The sequence below is a fragment of the Girardinichthys multiradiatus genome, chromosome 5 (assembly GCF_021462225.1).
Source record: "Girardinichthys multiradiatus isolate DD_20200921_A chromosome 5, DD_fGirMul_XY1, whole genome shotgun sequence".
In the NCBI taxonomy this organism is placed as follows: Eukaryota; Metazoa; Chordata; class Actinopteri; order Cyprinodontiformes; family Goodeidae; genus Girardinichthys; species Girardinichthys multiradiatus.
In genome coordinates, this window is record NC_061798.1 from 33883981 (window position 1) to 33902782 (window position 18802).

The 18802-nt window shown below is 38.9% G+C and overlaps 2 long non-coding RNA genes across 2 annotated transcripts; one reads left to right on the forward strand and one right to left on the reverse strand.

Moving 5' to 3' along the window:
* The first annotated feature begins 294 nt into the window (after positions 1-294).
* LOC124869134 lies at positions 295-2760 on the forward strand. The gene is made up of 2 exons (XR_007038495.1): positions 295-725; positions 2530-2760. It is a non-coding gene; the product is annotated as an uncharacterized LOC124869134 (long non-coding RNA).
* Positions 1686-5118, reverse strand: LOC124869135. Its single transcript, XR_007038496.1, has 2 exons — positions 5061-5118; positions 1686-2964 (listed from the first exon to the last, which is right to left on the reverse strand). It is a non-coding gene; the product is annotated as an uncharacterized LOC124869135 (long non-coding RNA).
* Between the last annotated feature and the right edge of the window lie 13684 nt (positions 5119-18802).

Sequence of the window (18802 nt, forward strand, 5' to 3'; positions counted from 1 at the left end):
TGCACTCGAACGGAGGTGAACACATGCTCCTGACAGCGGACAGAAAGCCATGCCGCTAAAACCTAGAAAGCACGCAAGGATATCTGTGGTTTTAAAAAGCGGCAAATTTAGTTTTGATGGCAGCACTTCATCTCCTGCGAGCTAACTCTCCTACTCTTGGTACATTTGGCGAAGATAGAAGTAAACAAAATAGACCAAGTGATTCATGCCCTGACTCTGACACACAGCTAAAGTCCAGTCTCCACCAAATAAAAGTTTTTTACCTAGTTTCAAACCATTAAATTCATTTTAATGGTTTGAAACTGAATTCCTTGGCTTTTAAACTGAATTTGTTTGCTTTGAAAATTGCTTTGCTATGTATTGAAAATTCCATTTGATAACTTTCATTTTCTATTCCAAAATTCAATTCCAGTTCCAAAATTCCGTTTTTTGTGTCACACATCAAAGTCCTTGAAACCACAGATTAATTAAACACAGAATTACTGATTCACGGATGTCATTCACTATTGCTGTGTTCAAATTCAGATGCGACTTTTATGGCCATACAGTGAAGTAAAAACGAATGCTGTCAGAGAGGTGCTGATTATATTGGTTCAGACACTTTTGGTTTGTTTTACAAGCCCTGCTACTGCAACACATTGAGGGGCAGAGAAGAAAGAGTGCTTGGAGACCAGCTGCTTTACACCAGCTCTCGCCTCCGTAGTGGGATCCTATTCACGTGATAGGTAAATCTAAACATGAGGCCATTAAAGAGATTTTAGGATACATCAAAATGTCTTCTGCCACTACTTCTGCCACGTTTTAAACACTCCTTTTCAGCATTGTGGATGTACACTGAGAACATAAAAAAATTTTAACATGCCAATTTTTTTATAAAGATTTTAATTATTTTGTTGTCATTGGAGAGATGCCTTTTTCCTTTTATGTGAGAAACAAACTTCTCAGTTAAATGAAAAAAAATATACATCTATACTTTCCAGGATATGAATAATTTTTGGCCCAACTGTAAGGAAGAGGATTGGTTAGTGTTATTTTATTGTGGAATCATGTCTTCTAACGCAATAAAAACAAAAGGCTCATACTCAATAGTGTGATGGGATTATAAGGTGTGATATCTTTGAAAAAACACATTTTCATGATTCTTATTTACGAAGAAATAACTTGGCAAATGTGAATGTTGCTGATTAGCTAGGGTAATTCCTAAGCTAATGTAATTTTTAGAACTTTTAATATTAAGTGAAAATAGTAATTGACATGGTCTGCGTACAACATATGCCTAACATTATAAGCTATGAAGAGATGTCCTGATTCTGGTGTGTAGTCAGTTAACTGTAAGCAAATGTTGTATATTTCATTTATAGAAATTATTTGAAACTTCAGAATGTGTTTGTAGAATTAGTCAAGAACTAATGACATTTCAATAATAAAAACACGTTTTTGTCATACCAGTGAAGGTAACTCTAAATAGAATTAAGAAATAGTAATTGGTTTTGTTACTGAGCAACTCACAAGTGCCGTTTGAGAACACCACTTATCGGCTTTTATAACATTTGATTAAAAATGTCAAACTACACTGCAGAAGAGTAACACACACCTTTTCAAGTAGTATTTATTAACTTCATAAGGTTTCAAAATATCCAATGTTGGTGATGAGCAAGAAGGTTAAACTGAAATCAACACAACTCTGAAGTGTAGATCAGTTTATTGACATATATATACTATGAGGTAAGTGGCATTGAAATAAACAGCAGTTGGACAAGAGACAATAATTTTGTCTTATACCAATGTTTATTTGACATTATATTTATGTTGAATTGCTTTTGTTTTTAATAGCTTATTAGGTTCATCTTAAAAAAAAAACAGTTACAAGTAAAAATAACATGAACATGCTTGTCACTATATTTTTATATGTTAATGGTCTCCATTAACCTGCTCATTGTTCTTTCATCTAGCTAAGCAAAGGGCAAATGCCAACAATAAAAAACATTTTTAAAGCCACACAAACCAGTTTGGTAGAAAGCACCCAAATGGCTTGTCTGCCTCTACTGTCCATACCTCTTCCAGCAGATGGTTCTGCTTTAGTTCAATGTTTCCTTAAAAAAATACTAGAAAGAGCATGTGGATATTCTGTTTCTGCAGTTTTCCTTCTACTTGTCCTCATATTTTTTACCATCTCTTCATAAGAAAATGTCAAAATTCTAAAAGTGTTTCTCTATGCCACTTCCTAAAGAAAGAAATTCCTAAAGGAAGAAATTCTAAACGATTTTAATATTTATTTGTTAAATTAGAAATGCAACATGTGAGTGCTCTCTAAATAAAATAACAAAAGTTCAGAATAAATATATGTGCAACACTTCTATTCCTTTTATTATCTTAAATGTGTGAGGCCACAAAATTGTGTTTAACCTGACAAGGAACTTTAATCATAACTAGAAATTGCAGCAGTAAATAGAAACCTTTGTGTGGTGTATTTGTGTTGTGTGTCATAATCTAATAAAGTGTATGTTCTCATTCTTGTTGTTTTCATAGAAGATACACTCTGCCTAGGGATTTTGTCTTTAACTGTCTCTTTCAAGGATAATGCCAGTGAGCTATTGCTGCAGGTATTTACTCTTAATTTTCTTATCCCATTGATACTACTACTGGCTCAGTGCTTTCTTGTTTTATTGTGTTTCTTAGATGGAACTACTAATGGTATTAGTGATGTCACTAACGGTGTGTGCTGTATTCTTTCCCAAATAAACTACTCCTGGACTGGTGCTTCTGTGTTTTTTTTTTCTGTTTACTTTCTGCCCTCTAAAGCTAGCCAATCACAGCAGATGGCCACTTATACTGAGCATGGTTCTACTAGAGGTTTTTCTTGTTAATATGGAGTCCTTACTTACCACTGTAGCTACATGCTTAGAACTCTCTGTTTTATCATCTGCCTTGAGATGACATTTGCTCTGAACTGGTGCTATATTCCTAAAATTAATAAAATTGAATTGAATTGAAATCTAACCTTAATCGTAAAAAAGTTAGACCACTGATTTTACTAAACAAATATTAATTCAAAGTGAAAAAGTTTGAAAAATAACATACACCATAATTACTAGATATGTACAAAATATGAAAAACCTTAGAACTTAAAAGTTTGAGAGGGAAGAATTAAGCCATGTGTGGGTTGCTGTTTTGTTTTTAAAATCCCAGTGTGTTATGTAAAAGTACTGCATGTGCATTCTAATATATCTGCTTAGCAATTTAGTGTATGCTAAATAGTTGTGTAAAGAAATTGTAATAGCATTAAAAAATACTAATACCTCAACTGACTCTCACAGTCAATTGAGTTATTGTAAATCAAGTTTAAAAACAAGAATAAACTCTAGAAATCTGTTTATTGCATTTACTTAGCAGAATGCACACAAAAGCATGGATCCAAAATATTATGCACTCTATGAAATATAATCAATTGTATACAACTTTCTAAATGCACAGAAGTTGTTTTGACAATAGATGACACTACAAAGTGACTGCAACATGACCAAAGTTGGTGTCTATACAAAACAAAGTTTCAAAATGAAATTAAATATAGAGGATTACTTACTGTAAAGATGTAAAAATGACAGGAATAAGAAACCAGTTTAAAATACACAAAGTAAATAAATGTTTATTGTCAGTGACATAGAAATTTAGCAGATACAATTTTTCTTAAATGAAGCGACAGCAATCAGTACACACAGCATTTCAAAGAATTTCCAAAACGATTGTCGTTGCAATTATACTATGTACAAGAATGCGAATCTTCAGAATGTTGTCAAAATTATACTGCAAAAACAGAATTCTGCACTGAGTACTATTGAAGCATAGAAAAAAACATCCTTGTACCGATACAAAACTGATAACTGATTAAAATTGTGCTTGAGTGTATAAAAAGAATTTGTCTACAAAACAACTATAATGTTTTTTCTTTTCAATAGACCCTGGTTACGACTATGCAACAACCATTCAATAATAATAAAACAAAAACATTTAAAAGAATAAAGTAACTTGTAATGACCTCTGCTTTTGTGTGATGCAATAGATTAATAAATCTGGACTATGTACAAAACAATATTCATTATTAATAGTATACATTTATCTTATTTACAGTTTGAAGAATTTTTTAACAATCTGATGCACTCCAATTTCATTTTCTTTAAAAAAGTCATTTATAGTTAAACAGAGATTACCATGCATATTCTATTAAATTTAATAGAGCCATAGTTTGAAATGTATACTGCTTTAGGAGATTGTGTTTGAGTGCATATTAGAGGGTTTAAATGATCTTACTATTACTTTTTTGGTGATAGCTCAAGTCTTGGAAACCTGAAACCACCTTTTTGATCCACTGTCAATGCTTGAGGATGACGACAATCTGGATTTTTTAAGAGGTACAGAAACATTTGTACTCCCCTCTATCTCTCAACTGCAAAGACTATGTTTTTAAGACCAAAACCCTTCTTGAGTTCAAAGGTGATATGTTATCTAAGAAACAGACGTAACTGCCCCTTCCTGACATCGCCCCTAACAGTTGTAACCCCCTGTAACTCTAAGATGAAAAAGTAAAAATGTTTTTTAGAAAAGCTACAGGTAACTTAAATTATCATTCCTTTTTCCTAAAATGGAGTCTCTCATGATTCAAAAACAAACACATCATTGCTAGTCAATTTGTAACTTGGAAACAGTATACTGATGTTCTTTTTTTTTTCTGTTAATCTGATATTCGTCTTACCTATTTCAGCTGCCTATGTTTTTAAGACCAAAACCCTTCTTGAGTTCAAAGGTGATATGTTATCTAAGAAACAGACGTAACTGCCCCTTTCCTGACATTGCCCCTAACAGTTGTAACCCCCTGTAACTCTAAGATGAAAAAGTAAAAATGTTTTTTAGAAAAGCTACAGGTAACTTAAATTATCATTCCTTTTTCCTAAAATGGAGTCTCTCATGATTCAAAAACAAACACATCATTGCTAGTCAATTTGTAACTTGGAAACAGTATACTGATGTTCTTTTTTTTTCTGTTAATCTGATATTCGTCTTACCTATTTTCAGCTGCTTTTCCAGTATGTTGACGCAGAAGCTGAAGGTTTTTCTCGTTCCATCGATGTAGTGAAGCACAATTTTTTTTTATTTACTTTTTTAGGTCTTTTCTATTTTGAACGGATTTAGACTGGCTCATATATTCAACAAATAGGTCCTGCTGTAAAGCAAAAATTAACTTACAATTCTGTCAGGTTACACAGTTCCTTTATTAGGATTTCATGTGATAGGTCAACATTAAGTTGATTATACCTTTAAAAATATAAAAGGATGCATGTCTTTTTTTTTGTTGTTTTGTTTTTTAGATGTATTAACGCCTGAAAAAAACATACAGATTATTAATAACACCCTTAAACACACCCCTGTGTGTTTTAATTGGCTCATTTAAGGCCTTCCCCGTAACACCCTTAAACACACCCCTGTGTTTTAATTGACTCATTTAAGGTATCGCCCCTAATGACGACAACCAATCAACATCCACTGTTACGCCCCTTGGACACACCCCCCCTGCCCACATGGCAACCACATGGCGCCCATATGCCCCCCACCGGAAGTCCCGCCCTCACCGGAAGTCCCGCCCACCTGTCAAAATGTTTGATGGAAGGGTGCACTTAAATTCTCTCTGTTGTGGACTGGAATGCTTGTATATTCAAGTGCTAAAATGCTTGTGTATGTCTCGTATGCATGTTTTCATCTCGCTTGCATTGCAAATAGGGGCAAAATTTGCTCTATCCTTTGTGTTTGCACTAATGCAAACAGGGTATGTGTTTGTTCAATTATGTCGTGTGCATGTGTACATGTGTGTGTGTGTGTGTGTGTGGGTGTGTGTGTGTGTGTGTGTGTGTGTGTGTGTGTGTGTGTGAATAACTTTGTAATTAAAGCCAAATCCATTACATTTCGGAGGAGGTTTTCAGGGGAATTCATCTCTACAAAGGTGCAGCTTTTTCCTCTTCCTCTGATCCCTTTTAATTTGACGGATATGTTTATCTATTCTTTTAGATAAATTGAACACAATGTATCCCTGGCGTACACACAAATGAAAACTGTAATTAAAAGTGACACGTTGGGCTTTGATTATTCAAGACAGCATTTTTGTGCATTTTGTTTACCTGAGTCATGGCTGCCAGAGCACATTACTGTCCAGCCCTTGCCTTAGGTAGGATTTCTACCAGTGTGATTTCTTAGTTTCAACCTAGGCCTCATGTCACATTTGTTGGACTCACTCTCAAGACTGGTCCTGGTATATTTAGACATTGGCATAATTTCTGCAACTTGTAAATACATATTCAAGAAGAAAGAACCCAATGATTTTTAACAGGTTGGTCTCAAAAATTGTCAGAATTGTGGGATCTTCTTTAACATTCAGATGGTATTACGTTTTGAACACAAAGCATTGTTCAATCTATCATCTGAAAATTTAAAGAGCATGACACACATGCAAATTTAGGTATGCCCATCCACCTAAACTTACAGGTTAGCTTGGAGAGCATCAATCAGAGAAGCTACCATGAAGCACAGCTGCAGAGATCCACAGCTTAGTTGGAAGAATTTGTTGAAAGAACAACTATTAGCAGTGTACTGTACACATTTGTACTCTATGGAATAGTGTCATAAAGAAACTATTGTTGAAAGAAATCCATAAGAAGATTGCCACATGCCATGTAGCATGAAACAAGAAACATTTGGAAAGATTCTCTGGTCAGATATGACCAAAATGTAACTTTTCACCCTACATGCAAAAAACTCAGTGTTAAAAGACTCAGGACTCATTGTTTTGAGACTCAGGTAGTCAATTCCATTCCTTTATTTAAAATGCTGCTGTTGTGTGTGGCTGGCTGTCTACCTCTGCTTCAGTTGCTGTTTGTTGTTGGATTTTGTCCAACTTCTCTACAAATTGTGTCTGCTCTAATTTTGTATAACTGTCTGGTCCTTCTAAACAACCAAATGATGGTGGAAGAGCTTCCAATATTTAACTTTGCGGACAACCAAAGACCCTGCCACCTCAACTAGACTCCATACCTTCTTATCTACGACATATTCTTGCGCTGCCTTGCAGCATTCACCACGGCCAAAAACTTGGCAAAAGAGGCAGACAACTCAGATGATTATGGGACCACATAGATGCATTCCTTGGATACACTTCCTGTGATTCTTTGTTTAGGATCCCTCGGAAATTTGGCCACTTTTTGTACATCACACTTCGGAGTATTGGTACCACTGGCTCCACACAGTTGACTCATACACCAGCTGCCCATTTCCCCTCTGCCGGAATATGAAGATCTGCAGATGGGGCTGTATACAGAAGAACCTCTGCCCGCTTGGTTGTATTTTCTAGCAGACTGAACATTGCTCCATTCACACGGCTCCGCTGATTTCTAGATCACTAACAAAACTTTTATGCTGAATTATTTTTTTTTGTTCTTACTTGCTTGTGTGGAGATATATTATATGTGTGCATCATTATTATTATGTTCATAACCAGTGTGGGAAATAAAATGTATAACATGTGTTAGTATAAAGACATTGTGCATTGTGTGGTCTGCAGAAGTATTTCTCACAGAAGAGGTGAAGTGGAAAATTACTGAAAACGGCAGAAGTGTGTGAAAATTGGTGATAAGTGTTTCTCCCTGCTTATATCAGTAGATACGGGGTGCAGGTGCAAGACAATGACTGTCTAAATATGGTAAGCCGGAAAAAGTGTGTGCGTGACTACATGTAAGAAAAAATACTGTAAACAGGGCGCTGCCCATTTTCATGTGTGTTTTAATAAAAACAATGTGCCCAGTGAGAAGCTCTGAAGTCGTCTCGGTGTGTGGCCTGATCACATGAGAGCTTCCCCCGGTCCAGGTAGTTTGAATTGCATACAGCTGTCTCCGTATGATTTATTATAATGTGTGTAATTCCTCCAGGTTGCGGTGAATAAACGAACGCGCAGAAGGCCTCTTTAAAGAGGTACTTCAACACTTGATTTCCTTTTGTTGACAGAAACATGGCTGAATCCAGGTTACAACAGCTTCAGAGCTCCTACCACCAAACCTTTTTCAATACACCATGTTTTAATGGACAAGATGGAGGGATTACCACCATGCGCGTAGTCAGACCCGGATGTTTTCTGAATAGCCCCGGACTTCTTGATAGAAGAAATTTAGAAGTATTAAAAAGATGCAGCCACAAAATGGTATTGGACTTCACATTTTTATTTAAAAACAATCTGATTTTTTCAATTGTGTTCCATATAATCATGTCCCGCTCTACCTAAGCTGACAATGAGTTAAAAGGAGAAGACAAAAAATATCCATTTGCGCACTCGCAGCACCACGAATACGCAACTACGCGCACAGCCAGAGATGGACTCAATTCTGGAGAAGTCCAGAACAGCAGTTTACTCCAGGTCGACCTGCCTCCTTCATTACCTGAAAAGTTACACTGAGCGCCTCAAACAGGGCTCATTTTAGAGTAACCGAGGAGCCAACCGGAGAGTGGGAGCCTGGTGCATGTGTGTTCAGGAACAGGTGGAAGCTGAGCGGTATAACCCAGACAAAGATAGCGGTAAAACCTGAATGTTGACTCAGAATGGGTTAATTGTAAGTTACAGCTAATCACTTATTCACCCAGCAAGACCTGAGGTGGAGGTTCACTCTAATGCGCATCTTCAGGGTCATGATGAGGGACTTTCACCTGAGAAACAGATAAAGTTAAATGATGTGGCTGTGATAGAAAACAGTAGCAACCTTCTCTGTGAGCTTCTAGCCGGATTTGCATCATAATGTGAAAATATCTTGTCCTTTACTTTTGTCAAAATAAAAGCATTTAATCCTAACGTAGCTGAACACATTAAAAGGTCCTTCAGATCAACACATTGCATCTCATTGCTGCAGCCAGTCTTATAGTCTAGTTCTACATGTAGACAGAAAAACGTGTTGCTCAATAAACCAGGAAAATATCTCCTGGTTCCAGTAAGACGTAGTAGAAAGAGCAAAAGTAAACCTCCCTCTTCTCTTTCATATCTTCTGTGCTGATTCTAAACATACTGCTCTGGCTTTAAATATGCTGTATAATTAAGAAATAAATCATAGCACTTAATCACAGGTGGACCATTGATTAGTTAAATATTTAAATTTTCTAAATTACACATGTAATATTATATAAACTAAACTAATTAAACAAGGATACAGTTTTACTGAAGGTGAGACATACATACCATATGTATACAGTTATTAATAACTGTAATATTAGTACTAATAACTGTAATATTAGTACTGATAAGGTCCAGGATGAGGCTCTATGCTATATTTTAAACACCACAACTTAACACCCTTTCCTCTCAAAATGTTTAATAGTAAGAACTGCACTAATGTCTCATATCCACAGGGCAGAACAAAAGACTGTGTTGAAAAATGTTTCTTTATTATTTTTGGCAGGCCAAATTTGTGGAATGAAGGGCTGAGAAGATGGTAGTAAAAGAGAACAGGTACATAAAAGAAGGAATCATTTTAATAAAATGTTTCAAAAGCTCTTGGCATAATAAAATAAATGTGTTTTAGGATTTTACCATTTGACTAAGATTTAGGAAAATCAACCTTATACCACTTTCCTTTTTTGAAATATAAGAATAAAGACAATGGTACCTCAGGAGTGGAACACTTTGATGAGAATGTAACGTTTATAAAGGTAATTTATGTAGATGACAAAAGAAACACATTTATCTGGCCCATAGTAAACATCTCTGAGTTTAATAAAAAGTTTTGTCTGCAAAAATTCAGATTAAGCTTTTTTCTAAATACCTCAAAATGTGTCATTATTTGCTTCAGCAAAATGGTTTTTCATCAGGCCTAAACTCTGTTTCTCCTTGTCCTTCATTCAGCTTCTAACAAAAATAAAAAGTCAAATTATTACAAACCTTTTTTGTTTGATTCACAATAATTTACATTCAGTCTAAAACCACCCGAGACAGAGAACTGGTACAATATGTCCTATATTATTTTAATTTTAAATTACCTATAAATTGTGTTATTGAAATCTAAATATTTTGGATTTGGGCTAAAGCCCCCAATGTTTTGAGACCCTAAAAACGCCCCTGTGCATAAGCACAGTTAGAACCTTCCCTCTTGCAACCTGAGGACGCACAGGGGCGACCCTTTCGTTCACAGGAGAAATCTCCAAAATCAAGGCACTCAGTCAAAGGTTTATAAGTTTCCGCCTCTCTCCATTTGAAACTCAGGAGTAGGAGAGCATCCAGCCCTTCTCCAAGAGTTGGGTTTCAGAGACCAAGCTGCGCATAGAGGTGAGTCCCACTATATGTAGGTGGTGTTGCTCAAACTCACACAACAGCTCTGGCTCTTTACTCACCAGTTGTGTTGGGAGTAACAGCGTAACAAAATAACGGCGTTAGTAACTGCATTACTTGTTTGATAACAGAGTAATCTAACAAATTTTTTTTTAATTTCCGTAACGCCGTTATGATGTTTACAATGTAATGCGAGGCGTTACTACAACTTACAACAAAGTTGGGTTTAATAAGAGCACAGTTTGCTGCTGTGGAGAGAGCTCTTCAAGGAAAAAGCAGGAGTTGGGGGAGGGGGGCACAGACAAATAGTGGCATTTGTGACACCGATTGGCTGAGAAGGCATCAGGTAGGCTGGTTTTTACCACACAGACAGAGTAAACCAACAGCAAGAGAGAAACATGACGATGGAGGGGAGTCCTGTAAATTCAAAGACAATGTTTGAAAATCGGAAGTATAGGCAAAATTTCACGTTTGCTGAAGTTATAGGTAAAAATGTGCATATGATTTGCAAGTTATCTCCGGGAACATATAAATTATCCATGTCCGTGACCAACAACTCCAACCCAATGAACCTCTCACATAACACTTGTGACTAACAATCCGAGTCCTGCTGCGGCCAGCGCGAGGCGTGACTATCCTACACCGTGCAAACAGAAAAGGCTTAAATTTTTCTGGTTAGCAACTTGTAACATCATTTTAGATTCTAAAAAGTAACTGAATAGTTACTTTGCCTAGTAACTAGTTACTTTGATAGTGCGGTAACTGAGTTACTAACTTAGTTATTTTTTTGGAGAAGTAACAAGTAATGTAACTGTTATGTTTGACAAGAACCAGTCGTCTTCTGATGCTCAGGTCCTTTTATTAAGGTAGCTCTGGCATAGCATTTTCAAACAAATCCCTTGTGTTCCTTATTACACACTTACTCTATTGTCTATACATCACGTTTATGCATTCACACAAACTCAGGCTTGCCACCTAGTGGACACCAGCATCATGCACCAGTCATCCACCCATTCATACACACATTCACACACTGACAGTGGTAAGCCACATTGTAGCCTCAGCTGCCCTGGGGCACACTGACAGAAGTGAGGCTGCCATACACAGATGCCACCGAGCCCTCTGACCACCATCAATAGGAAAGGCGGGTGAAATGTCTTCCTCAAGGACACAACAACTGAGACAGACATAGCAGGGGCTCAAACCGGCAACCCACCGGTTACAAGACGAACCCCTTGCCACCATTGCCACGGCACCCCCCCACTTGCATGGCACCTGATCTGGACATTCCTCTCTGCATGTGGTGGGCTCACATAGAGGGGGTTTTCTGTAGCTTCTTCGAGCTGAGCCTGGTCGAGCCCCAGGTGCCAAAGCCAAACCACCAGGCACTCGCTGGTGAGATCCCCACCCAGAGCTGACTCCTGGAGGGTTCCCCGGTCTCTTTAATTCATGTGCATCTTTTTTGTGGTCTGACTGACTGACTGACTGACTGACCCATATTATCAAGATCCATGAATGACTCTTAGTCAGACCTCTCCCCTGAGGCAACTTGCCATGGGAGAACCTACCAGCAGCTAAAGCTCTGGACAACGTAGCCCTCAGGATCATAGGGGTACACAAACCTCCACCACGTAAAGGTGGCCGAGGGGCTTTTTATAACTCCTTTTCTTTAAATATATAAGTGTCCAAATAAACAGTAGACAGAGGCTGAAACATAAGTGCTGACAAAGTAGTTCAGCAGAAGAAACAATGTTTGATTTACGTCCTCTTTATCATGTACAGTAAACATTTTAGCAGCAAAAAAAGATTGAAAAAGTTGTCAGTTGGAGCACTGTTGTGAACTATACTTAGCAGTTAATTATACTGTTAGACTTAAAAATAAATTCAATTCAATTTATTCAACTAGCACCACTCTAAACAATGTTTTTTTTTTTATGTCAAAACACAATACATGGCAGAATTATGTAATCAAATAAATCCACCCATCTATTTTCTATACCTGTTTCATAATTGCAGGGTCCTGAGACAGCTGGTGCTCATCTCAGGTGGCAAGACAGAGAAAACGGAAAAAACAACCATGCACATTTAAACTCATACCTAAGAGCAATTAGACATGAATGAGGTGATTAAATTGGAGTGGCCAATTGATCTACAGTAGGTTTTTTGCACTGTGGAAGGAAGCCAGTGTACCTTGAGGAAAACCACACAAACATGGGGAGAACATGGAAACTCCATGCAGTATAGTCCCAGGTTAGATTTGGACCTAGGACCTTCTTACTGCAAGGCCACAGAGGTAATGACCGCCGAAATTAATGTAACATGAGATTATTATCCTGTAGTCGCAACAACATTTGAGTTGCACTCCCATAAATGCTTTGTCATTGGCAAGACTATGCATTAAATTACATAATTTCATGGCACCAAATTTTGCGTTATGCCAAAAACATAGAATTGGTGGCAGCCTGCTTTGCTGGAGATCACATTCTTTTTGAAACCATGTTTCTTCTTTATCCCATAGAAAGATAAAGCAGTACTATTATTAGGGTATAGCTACCTATCAATATGCCTTAGGGTATACCTATCAATGTTTGTTTTCCATCCACTCATACCCTTTACTTTAAAACAAAGATTTAAATGATGCAAAACAGCCACTAATTAATTAAAATGGAAATACTGGAACAGCTTTTTTCAAATAAACACTGATGTTTCTTAAACTAACTAGCTTCTTTGCCTACTGACTAAAGTTACTCTTAAGAATCTCAGTAGACATATACCAACCACGGAATAACAAGTGCCGTAACCCAATGCTTAAGGATGTGTCCGGAAATATCAGCGATATTTAGCCTGCAGCTGAGGAGGTGTATTGTATTACTCTCTTCTTCATCCACACACCTACTGATAAAAAAAGGCATGTTTCATGTAGTGATAAACAGCAACTAGCTGCCCTGATTGAACATTGCAAAAATTTATCAGATCATGAAAGCTATTCACCATTATCCTCAAAAGCAAGGTAATGCATGGAAGCAGTGAATAGAAGGAAAAGAAAAAATGTAAGGTCGGACAGCAAGACAGAAAAGGAAAGATGTTAAAGAGTGAGAGACAGACTTTAAATGTTACCCTGTGCAGCTGACTGTCAATCATTTTTACTGACAATACATGTACCTCCAGCAAATACACACAAACATACACAATGTAGATATGGTAAATAAGCAACACACACACACCTGAAAATACACTGCCTGGTCAAAAAAAAAAGTCGCCACCAAAAAAAAAGGTCACACTCTAATATTTCGTTGGACGCCATTAGCTTTGATTACAGCACACATTCGCTGTGGCATTGTTTTGATAAGCTTCTGCAATGTCACAAGATTTATTTCCACCCATTGTTGCATTAAATTTTCACCAAGATCTTGCATTGATGATGGTAGAGTCTGACTGCTGCGCAAAGCCTTCTCCAGCACATCCCGAAGATTCTCAATGGGATTAAGGTCTGGACTCTGTTGTGGCCAATCCATGTGTGAGAATAATGTCTCATGCTCCCCGAACCACTCTTTCACAATTTGGGCCAGATGAGTCCTGACATCTTGGAATATGCCTGTGACATCAGGGAAGAAAAAATCCATTGATGGAATTACCTGGTCATTCGGTATATTCAGGTAGTCAGGTGACCTCATTCTTTGAACACATGCTGTTGCTGAACCCAGACCTGACCAACTGCAGCAACCCCAGATCATAGCACTGCCCCCACAGACGTGTACAGTAGGCACTAGGCATGATGCGCCCATCACTCTGGAACAGGGTAAATCTGGACTCATCAGACCATATGACCTTCTTTCATTGCTCCAGATTCCAATCTTTATGCTCCCTAGCAAATTGAAGCCTTTTTTTCCGGTTAGCCTCACTGATTAGGGGTTTTCTTAAGGCTACACAGCTTTTCAGTCCCAATCCATTGAGTTCCCTTTGCATTGTGCATGTGGAAATGCTCTTACTTTCACGATTAACCCTTGTGTGGTGTTCATATTGTTTTTACTCAGCCAATGTTTCTGGGTCTGGTGGACCCGTTGCATTTTGTGAATTTTTATGCCTCACAATCAAACAATTTTATGTAAAAATACTCGATAGATGTTTACTTCATCCCAATTTCAAGTAGTATAAAGAAAATATGTGGTTAATATTTGGCCTTTACCTTTGTTGGATCACATTTATAACCTTTATTTAAAACATAATAAAGAAAATTAATTAAAATCATGATATGAGTGGAAACAAATCTACAAGTGTAACCAGATTTTTCCAAAACTATTGACTTTTATTTCTTTGAACTCAGAAGTTTAACCCATTCAGGTGCACAACACAATCTGAACATATGAACACAGAGTAAACATATTAGTGAAAACGTGACTGTTAAGTTAATTGTAAAGTGCCTCGAGACGGTATTTGTTGTGAATTGGCGCTATATAAATAAACTGAACTGAAGTGAACTGAACTCATGACAACACATCGGCCCCATGACCCTTAGCCACAAGCCTATACAACACAGGAGGGGCAGAGTTTTTGTCATTTTTGGTATATATTTGACCCACATACAGAGAACACTCAGAAAGGGAAATTTTACGGGTTTTATTGTCAGCAAAGTAATTCTGGGGCAAGGACTGGAAACACCAACTGTACGGGAAGGAAGAAGAATGGACTGGTGAACAAACAAATGATATGAAGACAACTGATTACTTAGATCTGAGAAATAGCTTACTAAATTGTCGAAGTTAGAACCACCAGGGGTAGAGAGATTCAGAGTCTTAACTTGTGAAGGAAGATCATTCAGTTGTCTTCTCAGTTGTGAGCTTGGTGTCAGCCTAATGGAGCTCAGGTGTCGATGTTTGAGATGGAGGAAGGAGCAGGGTGTGCTGATGCCTGGGTCCTGGAGTCAAAAGGAACGGGAAGCCGCCAGCTTGGTCCACGTCTGAAAAGTTCAGGCGGAGGTGAGAGAAATCCACAAGAAGGTAGTTCCTTAATTTTGTAGTTGAAAATCCCGAAGCTCAGAGAACAAAGTCGGAACTCAGCAAGGTAAACAAAGCCTCAGTTAGAAACCTGCGTGGGAACAAAATGGAAAGTTACTTGGGTTTCAAAAACGAAGCACAAAATCACTATTGGCTGAGCTTGTTACCACTAAGGCAAACACTCTGGCAACGAAGTGCTGGCAGCCTCCCATTTAAGTACTCCTCCAAGCAATCAGCAGATGGAAAACACCTGTCCTCCAGCGCACCTGAGAACTCCAGCACCAACTAAAACACTGAAAGGTTATGTAGACAATTGCATCAAACACACACACGCACACACACACAGACGCACACACACACACACATCCGTGTTTTACTATCTTTATGAGGACTTTTGGGTTACTTCCATTGACTTCCATTCATTTTCCTTGATTTTTAGTGCCTAACCCTGACCCTAACACTAACCCTAACCAGTTAATCCCTAACCCTAACAATAACTCAATTCATACCCTAGTCCTAAACCTAACCCTTGTCCCAAGAACGGAATTTGAAAAAGTGAGGACCAGGAAAATGTCCTCACTTTGTCGAAATGTCCTCACTTTGCGATAAAAATACGAAAAATGGTTCTCACTCAGCAACAAGTAGAAGAACACACACGCAGACTCAGACTCTGACAGTTTTACTCTGTGTCTTGCAGATATACGTTTTGCACTTGATGCATCTATATTGTGTTGTTCTGTCCATCTTGGGTGTGCACACTTTGCACCGCTTCTTCTTGTTCCTGGTGTTCACAACCTAGAATAATGAAAAGATCAGGAATTTTACTAATACCTCTCTCACAAGACATGAGTGTTAGAAATGTACTGCAACAGCATCACACACTTACTTCAGGCTCTGCAGATTCTGGTTCTATAGGTTGGGTGGATAGGGCACCAGCATTCTCCTCCTGAATCCTCCTCATGGCTGCAGAGGCTGGGGGTTCCGGGGACATGTTGTCTTTCCTCAATTTGTAGTCTAACCAATGCCTTTTCCAGATCCTCGAGAAAGAGGCGTCTCTTCTGGAGCTTCCCTCTGTTCCACTCCAGATTCAGTGCCATCCAAATGACAAAGGCGTTGTATGTTGAGATGTCCAACATGTCAAAAAATATCACCAGTGGCCAACGTAAAGTTCTCCGTTTGCAGCTGTGGGCTGTCACCAGCTTGTCCATGTTGTCTAACCCTCCTTTTGTGGCATTATTATCAATAATGATCTCTGGTTTGTGATGTTCCTGGTCACAGATTTTTCCATCCCCGTGCAGTGTACTCATGAGTACCACATTCTTGCCTTTCTTTGGCACATAGGATACCAGGGTTGTGTGAGCCGTGTATGCAAACTTGGAAGAGTTGACAGGCCTGTTCTTTGAAGTCAGCAGTTGAGGTGGGACCTCTGACTTGTTTTTCCGTATTGTCCCCACCATGGTCAGCTTCCTCTTTAGGAGCTCCTGTCCCAGTTTGTGCGAGGTAAGAAAAATTGTTGCATGTGATGTTGTGTCCACTGAGTCTTTTGGCCATGTTGATCATTTGTGATAAGAAACCACAATGGCAAAGCAATATTTATACTCTACAGTGCCTTGCGAAAGTACTTGGCCCCCTTGAACTGATCAACCTCTTGCCACATTTCAGGCTTCCAATATAAAGATATAAAATTCTAATTCTTTGTGAAGAATCATCAACAAGTGGGACACAATCGTGAAGTAGAATGAAATTTATTGGATGAGTCAAACCTTTTTAACAAATAAAAAACTGAAAAGTGAGGCATGCAATATTATTCGGCCCCTTTAGTTTCAGTGCTGCAAACTCACTCCAGAAGTTCAGTGAGGATCTCTGAATGATCCAATGTTGTCCCAAATGACTGATGATGATAAATAGAATCCACCTGTGTGTAATCAAGTCTCCGTATAAATGCACCTGCTCTGTGATAGTCTCAGGGTTCTGTTCAAAGCGCAGAGAGCATCATGAAGACCAAGGAACACACCAGGCAGGTACGAGATACTGTTGTAGAGAAGTTTAAAGCCAGATTTGGATACAAAATGATTTCCCAAGCTTTAAACATCCCAAGGAGCACTGTGCAAGCAATCATATTGAAATGGAAGGAGTATCAGACCACTGCAAATCTACCAAGACCCGGCCGTTCACCTAAATTTTCATTTCGAACAAGGAGAAGACTGATCAGAGATGCAGCCATAAGGCCCATGATTACTCTGGATGAACTGCAGAGATCTACAGCTGAGGTGGGAGAGTCTGTCCATAGGACAACAATCAGTCGTACACTGCACAAATCAGGCCTTTATGGAAGAGTGGCAAGAGGAAAGCCATTTCTCAAAGATATCCATGAAAAGTCTTGTTTATAGTTTGCCACCAGCCACCTGGGAGACACACCAAATGTGGAAGAAGGTGCTCTGGTCAGATGAAACCAAAATCCAACTGTTTGGCCACAATGCAAAACAATATGTTTGGCGTAAAAGCAACACAGCTCATCACCCTGAACACACCATCCCCACTGTCAAACATGGGGGTGGCAGCATCGTGGTTTGGGCCTGCTTTTCGTCAGCAGGGACAGAGAAGTGTTATGATTCTGGCACGTCTGCTCTACCCTGTCTCCCAGGCTGCAATCAGCAGATAGGTAAGCACATGGCGCCGCAGATGGTCGCCTCGGCGTGTTGGTGCGCATTGTTTTGTTTTGTTTTTTGCTTTAAAACGGTCTTCTGTGATGGTACCCGGAGCTCTCTCACCAGAGAAGAACTCATGAACATCAGGGCTACTACACCAGAGGAGTTATTTCCAACTTTTCTGCCTACTGCTCTTGAATATTTGGACATTCTGGTCAAAGGTGCGCTCACCTTTGTTCACGCGGTGAAACGCCGGAAGAGAGGGAAACGGGCTGGGGTGCTGGTACGTCTTCGCCAGCGTGGACTACGAACACCGTTACCTGGAATATTTCTCTCTAACATGCGCTCACTTCCCAACAAAATGGAGGAACTACAACTGTTGTTGGGGAAAAACAGGGACTTTTATTCATCTGCAGTTTTGTGCTTCACGGAGACGTGGCTGTGTGGATTAATACCGGACTCTGCGCTGCAGCTGGCAGGATTCCAGCTCTACAGAGCGGACAGAGACACGGAACTCTCCGGCAAAGCGAAAGGTGGAGGAATCTGTTTTTACCTTAACAGTGGTTGGTGCAACGACGTGACAGTGATTCAGCAGCACTGTTCTCCAGACCTGGAAGCCTTCATCATAAACTGTAGCCTTTCTATTCCCCCCGTGAGTTCGCTTCGTTCATCCTGGTCGGTGTTTACATCCCGCCGCAAGCTAACGTGCAGGTCGCACAGCGCATGCTCGCCGACCAGATACTGAGTGTGGAGCGGACCAACCCGGACTCCTTAGTAATCGTCGTTGGCGACTTCAACAAAGGTAATCTCACCCA